This window comes from Lactuca saligna, chromosome 5 (assembly GCF_052625555.1).
Source record: "Lactuca saligna cultivar CGN05327 chromosome 5, ASM5262555v1, whole genome shotgun sequence".
In the NCBI taxonomy this organism is placed as follows: Eukaryota; Viridiplantae; Streptophyta; class Magnoliopsida; order Asterales; family Asteraceae; genus Lactuca; species Lactuca saligna.
In genome coordinates, this window is record NC_136421.1 from 105,876,632 (window position 1) to 105,884,399 (window position 7,768).

The window sequence follows — 7,768 nt, forward strand, 5'->3', positions numbered from 1 at the left end:
TGATTAATTCAATTTAATATTAAAAACATTATTTAAAAATCAAACTTTCATATAATATTACTAAAATACCCTTTCTTTGTCTCTTTGTATATGTTTCTTAGCTTTTTCTTTTAGATTCATCATCGATACACATACATGTTTGTGTTTTGCTTGTTACCATTCAGAGTTAAACGCACCATAAATCTAATTTAACTTTCTTCGTATTTAGTTTTCTTTTAATTAATAAATTAAATATCAACTCCTACTTACGTCAACTTATTATCTAAATACCAAATTCTATTTCTTTTTGAATTTCTTCAATTCTGAAAATTACATAAAATTTATATAAGTTATATTTTGCTTTCTTTTTAATAAACGATCATTTATATTAATTTACCAAGAGAAAACTATAAGAAAAAAGAAAATCAATTGGATTTGATATTTGTATGTCAAATGGGCTTTTATGCATTTTTGGCTTTTTTGACGTTAGATAATGATCATCAAATGATATACATAAACAAATCTCTTGTGTTTGTATAAGGATGAAGCCAAAAAAAGCCAACATTGATGGAGTAATTTTAACAAATCTTAAACACCAAAATCAACCTAAAACATCACATTTAACAAAAAAATCAACCTAAAACCTCATATTCAACAAAAAAAATCAACCTTACTAGCTCACATTCAACAAAATTACACCTAAAACAAAGTAATTTTTAAAAAGAAACAAAAAAGAAAAAAACTAGGGTTTACCTTTGGCTCGGTGACGGGAAAATGCAGCAAGAAGAAGCACCGGCAGTGGCAGTGCCGTCGACATCGGAAAAGTGAAGGAGGAGGAAGGGGCGCTGCCACCAGGGGGAAGAGTGCCTCGACCACCAGTAGTGTGTTTTATTTTTTGGTTCTTGTAAGTTGCGATGCGAGAAGGGGGAAGATAGAAAAGGGGTATATAAATTAGGGACACCGGCCAAAAATAAAATGTTGCAGCAGGAATCGAACTTGAGCGTCACAAGTATTAAACAATAATCTTACCAATCGGCCAGGCATGCCACTTCCTTAATTGTTTAGACTCCAATTGATTTTATTTTGTTTCTGGAAAAATAAAGAAAAACAGGGTGTGATAAGAATCGAACTCAAGTCTCCTGCATACCTAACCAACACAATTACCATCCAGCCGAGCATACCACATCCTTGCTAAGTTAGCCTCCTATTAATTTTATACACTTTCATTTTTGGATTATTATTATTATTATTATTATTATTATTATTATTATTATTATTATTATTATTATTATTGATCTTATCCATAAACAATACAAATAACATATACTTAGATGAGATCGTTAAGATCATAACAACCTTAATTAAAACTATAAATATTTGTTTTGAAAACTTAAAAAAAAATCGTACCTAATAATTATTTTTGAAAAACAATGTTTTTCACGACTTTGTTATTATTATTATTATTATTAATATTCAAGTCTTAATTTTTTTTTTTTTTAATGATTGTACTTATGTGTGTGCTTATTATTATTATTATTATTATTATTATTATTATTTTATTTTCAAAATTCAAGTCTTAAAACTTTTTTTTCACTATTATTATTATTTTTTTCAATAATAATAATATTAAAAAATAATTAAAAATTTGGTTAACACACAAACAAACAATTAAAATAATATACGTTTAATGTATAAATTAAATAATGAAAAAAATATGATAATTATGGGAAATATGTATATTTGTATAAGTATGTATGTGTATGCTTGTGTATATGTATGTGTGTGTACATGTATATGTAAGCATTACAACATTAAACGATGAGCAATGAATTATAGTGTTAAACCAAAAAACAAGTAATGGATCCCGTGTGTGCACATGACTTTATGAATGATATCAATAGCTATAAGTTGGTGAAAATATAGATAATCATATATAATAGAGGTGTGAAAAAAACGCAACGAAAAAAACGACGTCTGGTGCTAGAAAAGTCAAAAATAAGAAAAATCCGTAGTTAATCCGTAGCTAATTAGCTACGGATTAGCTACGGAATTCTAACGGAATGCATACTCCGTAGCTAATCCGTAGGTAATTACCTACGGATTAGCTACGGAGTATGCATTCCGTTAGAATTCCGTAGCTAATTAGCTACTGATTTTTCTTATTTTCGATTTTTCGGGCACCAAACGTCGTTTTTTTCACACCTCTATTATATACGATTATCTATATTTCCACCAACTTATATCTATTAATATCATTGATAAAGTCGTGTGCACATACATGATCCATTGTTCGTTTAATGGTTTAACACTATAATGTTTATGAATACGTGCACATACATCTCACAAACACGTATACATACACATATACATGTACACATATACCAGAACTCATTCATGTATATAAATATACATATACAAACATAATCCATCACAAGTTGGTGAAAAGTATAAACATTACAATGTTAAACAATGAAACGAGTACTTGATCCCGAAGGGGCACACAACTTTATGAACGATATTAATAGCTACAAGTTGGTGAAAATATAGATAATAATGTATAGTAGGGGTGTGAAAAAAACAAAGTGAAAAAAACGATGTTTGGTGCTCAAAAAATCGAAAATAAGAAACATCCGTAGCTAATTAGCAACGGATTTTTCTTATTTTTGATTTTTCGGGCACCAAACTTTGTTTTTTTCTCTCCATTTTTTTTCACACCTTTATTATAAATGATTATCTATATTTTCACCAACTTATAGCTATTACTATCATTCATAAAGTTGTGTGCACATACGAGATCCATTACTCATTTAGTTGTTTAACACTATAATGCATATGAATACGTTCACATACATCTCACAAACACATATACATACACATATACACGTACACATATACCATAACTCATTCATGTGTATAAATATACATATAAAAACATAATTCATCACAAGTTGATGAAAAGTATATGCATTACAATGTTATACTGTGAAACGAGTACTTGATCCCGAAGGGCACACAACTTTATGAACGATATTAATAGCTACGTGTTGGTGAAAATAAAGATAAGCATGTATAGTAGAGGTGTGAAAAAAACGAAGCGAAAAAAACGACGTTTGGTGCCCGAAAAAATGAAAATAAGAAAAATCCGTAGTTAATCCGTAGCTACTTAGCTAATCTGTAGGTAATTAGTATCCGTATGTATTCCGTAGCCATTTCGTAGCTAATTAGCTACGGAATTGCTACGAATTTGTATATGTAGCAATTTCGTAGCTAATTAGCTACGGAATAGCTACGAATTCGCATCTGTAGCTATTCCGTAGCTAATTAGCTATGAAATAGCTACGGATCCACTTCCGTAGCTATTCCGAAGCGATTCCGTAACTATTTCGTTACTAAACTAGGACATCCCATTATGTAGCTGATCCGTAGTAATTCCGTAGCTAATTAGCTACGAAAATTTGTTGTGGCTATTTTTGTAGGAAAACACCATGTTTTCTAGTAGTGAATTGTCCTAATATATAAATTTTATAAATTACTTATATATATATATATATATATATATATATATATATATATATATATATATATATATATATATATATATATATATATATATATTACAAATTAAAATTATGAAACATAAATAAAAATTTAGTTTATGATATGGAACTAGGAACCATTTTATCAAAGAAAATATGTTATTGTAGTGACCTTGGAAAATAATTATAGATGTGAAATGACCCAAATACAAAATAGTTATATTATATACAATCATAATGGTCTTTTATTGTTCATGCACATTTCTTGATCTTAGAGATTCATAGATACTCATTAACAATGGTACTAACCGCTGATTGGTACCAAAACCAATCCATACTTTCTATGAACAGCAGCGCCAAAACACTCGGACATGTCTAGATCTTCATTCTTTTCTCCATTGGGAAGTTTCCAGTTGAAGTGATAAAGTATATTAGCAAGAGGGAGCCGAACATTGGCTAAACCTAGGCTTACTCCAGGGCACATTCTTCTCCCAGCTCCAAATGGGAGATACTCATACTCTGCACCAACCATATTAGTGGGGTTGTTTTCAAACCTCTCAGGTATAAAACATTCAGGATCTTTCCAGTATTCTGGGTCCCTATTTATTGCAAAGGCATTGATTATAAGTCTGGTCTTTTTGGGTATATCGTACCCTGCAAAAACACATGATTCCCTAGACTCTCTTGCCATAAGCAAAGGCCCTGGAGGGTGCAACCTCAATGTTTCTTTGATTACTTGGTTTAAGTAGTCGAGGTCTCGGATGTCTTCCTCTAGGATCCTTTCTTTTTCCATTTAACAATTTCCTTAGTTCGGTTTGTAGTTTCTCCATTACTCTGGGACTTTTTATCACTTCTGAAAGTGCCCATTCAAGTGTCGCTGCTGAGGTGTCCGCTCCAGCTGCAAACACATCCTGTATTATATCATTATTAAACCATTATGTTTGTAATACAATAACAAAGACTTATATATATATATATATATATATATATATATATATATATATATATATATATATATATATATATATATATATATATATATATATATATATATATATATATATATATTGGTATATGAAAACTTACCAAAAGGACTGCTTTTATATTATCAATCGTCAAAGGAAACTCAGTGCTATCTTTGACTCTTAGCAAAATATCAAGAAAGCTTTCATGGGATGTGTTGCACTGTTTTTTTAGGGTTTCAGAAAATACTTTGTTAACTATATCGTCAACTGCTTTGTGTATCTTGGCTAACCTAGCCCGTTTGCCTGAAAGATGATGAATAAATTTTTTGGAAGGAAAGATATCAGCCACATCAAAACCTCCCATTTCTGTTAATGTCTTCCTCATCAAATCTGAAAACACTATTGGGTCCTTTAGTCCTTCACCAAATGCAGCCCTACTTACTATTAATGCGATCCTGCTGAAAATTCTATGGGAAAGATCGATAGGTCTCCCTGACCAAGATGATCGAATGTCTTGAACAAGATTCCAACACTCCTCCTCACGAAGAGAATGAAACGACTTCACTTTCTTGGCACTCAAAAGCTCTATGGTGCAAAGCTTACGTAACTGTCTCCAGTATTCACCATACGGAGAAAAGACGATATCTGTGCTATGATATACGACAACCTCAGCAGTTAAATTTTTGGGTCTATCTGCAAATGTTAAGTCATAGTTTGTCAAAACCTCCTTGGCCAATTTCGGGGAGGACACCACGATTGTGGAGATCTCACCAAGTTGTAGATGCATAAAAGATCCGTACTTCTTGGCTAAGTTTGTAAGACCATGATGTGGCAAAGTACCTATATACGTTTGTCAATAGATGTATATTTGTTTAGTTATAAGTAAACAAAAATACAAAATACATGCGTTATCCATGTATGGATGCAATTAATTAAAAGCATATTTATATGTAGAGATCAAAACAAAACCATCAAGATGATCTAGTGGTGATCACTTAGGATTTAAACACTGCAAATGAAACATGTTTGATTCCTATATAAGAAAATAGAGATTGAAACAAAGATGTGTACCAATTAAATGATGCATGTGTCCTATGATAGGAAGTCCCCATGGTTCAGGAAGGAGTTTTCTCTTGGGTTTTCGACGAGTGGCAAACTTGAAAAGAAAGAAGAGGAGAGTGGTAAGACCAATGAAAATAATAAAAGAGAGTTCCATTGTTGATGCTGAACATAGAATAATTAAATAAACACTTATAGTTCTTAAATAGCTACAAAAATCTTGAAATAAAATGTATTGAATAGATATTTTAGTCATAGTCTACATTAGTAATATATATTTATACCAATATTGAATTTAATTTTATAATAAAAATTGAGGTTTTTTAAAGATAGTGAGAGAAGGATGACCATTGATCTTTGACCTTTGAACCAAGGATATATTTGACCATTGGGCTAGACATGATGCTGGATTTCAACTTGTTGGTAATGGCACATCTATTATAGAGTCAATTGACTATGCATTTACAATTTTCTCTGACTATTTTGCTTGTCAACATATCTTTCCATTATTATTACTTTTTTAAATAATCTTTTAATATTTTTTAATAATCCATTTAATACTTATTTAATTGACTATAAAATAAAGGGAAATCTCCAATAATGTCCTAAAATTTTAGCTCGGTTTATGTTTTAGTTCTAAACTAATTTTTGTTTACGAAAAAATCCCAAAAACCGGCAAAAGTTTGTATTTTGACCATTTTTGATTGGTTGGAACCGGTAACAAATTAATTTAGGACTCTTTCATAAATTGATCCAAAATATTGGGACTTTTTGCAAAAACAAAAAATATTAGGGTTTTTCTGCAAAACAAAAACTTTATTATTATTATATTAAAAATATAATAAGTATACTAATTTTTAAATTTGTTATTATTAATATTATTAATAATACATATAAATACATTTAAATTAAAAAAATATTAAAGACATTTTATAAAGGTGAAGGTTGAGCGGATGGTAATGCTTTAAGCTTTGAAATCATGAATGTCTGTTTGTATATTCTAACTTTGTATATGGTCATTTCACATTTGTTATTATTGTTTTTAATTCAGAATATTAACATTTAACAATTTAAGAATCTACTGATTTTTCAAATTGTTTACAAATAGTGAGCATGTGATATGCGTGTGTGTCTTGTGTGTAAGTATATTTGAATTACCAACATGTGTGTTGCTTTTTTTCATTACTTTATCCTTGTGTTTTTTTTGGAAACATAGCAGATATAGTGTGATAAAGCAAAATAAATCATATTCCTTTCTATTAAATAAGATATTTTAATTAATATTTTCAAATTTTGATATGGGCCAGCAATGTAAATATTTATTGTGGATCTGTTGGATTTGAAAAGAAATCATTCTACCTTAAGAAATTTTATATACAAAGTGAGAAATCCTTTTATCTTAAACTATTTATACATAATTTTACAAATATGCAACTTCTTTTAAATTGTTAAGTGTTAATATTTTGAATTGAAAACAATAATAAAAAATGTAAAATGATCATATACAAAGTGAGGACATACAAGCAGTGATTTCAATGCTTAAAGCATTACCATCACCACCACCTTCACCTTTAAATAATTTCTTTAATATATTTTTATTTAAGTGTATTTATATGTATTATTAAAAATATTAATAATAATGAATTTAAAAATTAGTATACTTGTTTATAATAATAATAATAATAATAATAATAATAATAATAATAATAATAATAATAATAATAATAATAATAAGGTTTTTGTTAGCAGAAAAGTCCTAATATTTTTTTTGCAGAAAAAATCCTAATATTTTAGATCATTTTCTGAAATAGTCCCAATATTTTTGGTTAGTTTATGAAATAGTCCCAAATTAATTTGTTGTCGGTTCCAACCGGTCAAAAGGGGTCAAAATGCATACTTTTGCCGGTTTTTAAGACTTTTTCGTAAACAAAAATTAGTTTAGGACTAAAACGTAAACCGGGCCAAAATTTTAAGACTTTATTGGAGATTTCCCTAAAATAAATCCTGAAATTATATTAAACAAAAGACTACCTAATTTACTATTCTTAATAATGGTCCAACTTTAATATATATAAGAATTATATTTCTTTTATATTGGTATACCACATAGATAATGTTTATATTATATTTTAATTTATTTTTGCGTGGTCTCACATCTTTCGTAACAATTTGGTGGCTACTTCATAAATCTATGTTACGATTATTATTATAAGTGTTTTAAAAATCGGT

The 7,768-nt window shown here is 29.0% G+C and overlaps 1 pseudogene across 1 annotated transcript; it reads right to left on the bottom strand.

Annotated features, from left to right (window-relative positions):
• Positions 1–3,690: 3,690 nt before the first annotated feature.
• LOC144996902 (germacrene A hydroxylase-like) lies at positions 3,691–5,696 on the bottom strand (annotated as a pseudogene). Its single transcript, XR_013659663.1, has 3 exons — positions 5,552–5,696; positions 4,602–5,320; positions 3,691–4,426 (listed from the first exon to the last, which is right to left on the bottom strand). The product of XR_013659663.1 is annotated as a germacrene A hydroxylase-like (transcript).
• Between the last annotated feature and the right edge of the window lie 2,072 nt (positions 5,697–7,768).